Raw genomic sequence first — 304 nt, forward strand, 5'->3', positions numbered from 1 at the left:
TGTTGGAGTCTCCTTGTGCAGGTTCAAATCCTGCTGACAACGATTGTGCACAGTTGTCCACAACATAGTACATACAGTCTCTCCTAGACTTAACAAGCTGTTCTTGAGCAATGGAAGTTTCACAAAAGCAAGAGAAAAATATGGTATCTCCCTGTATCTTGGATGAATGGTAATATAGTAATGGTAATGGTAATCTTACAATGGGGTCTAAAGATTCAGTTGCAAGTCATTGCCACATGTGAGCCACAATGTCTCACAAGCATTTTTGTGAAATAAGACTGTGATCACAATAAAATGCCAAGAC

Source organism: Seriola lalandi, unplaced genomic scaffold (genome assembly GCF_002814215.2).
Source record: "Seriola lalandi dorsalis isolate HSWRI2012SDOR001 ecotype SW California unplaced genomic scaffold, Sedor1 jcf7180002054943, whole genome shotgun sequence".
Lineage (NCBI taxonomy): Eukaryota > Metazoa > Chordata > Actinopteri > Carangiformes > Carangidae > Seriola > Seriola lalandi.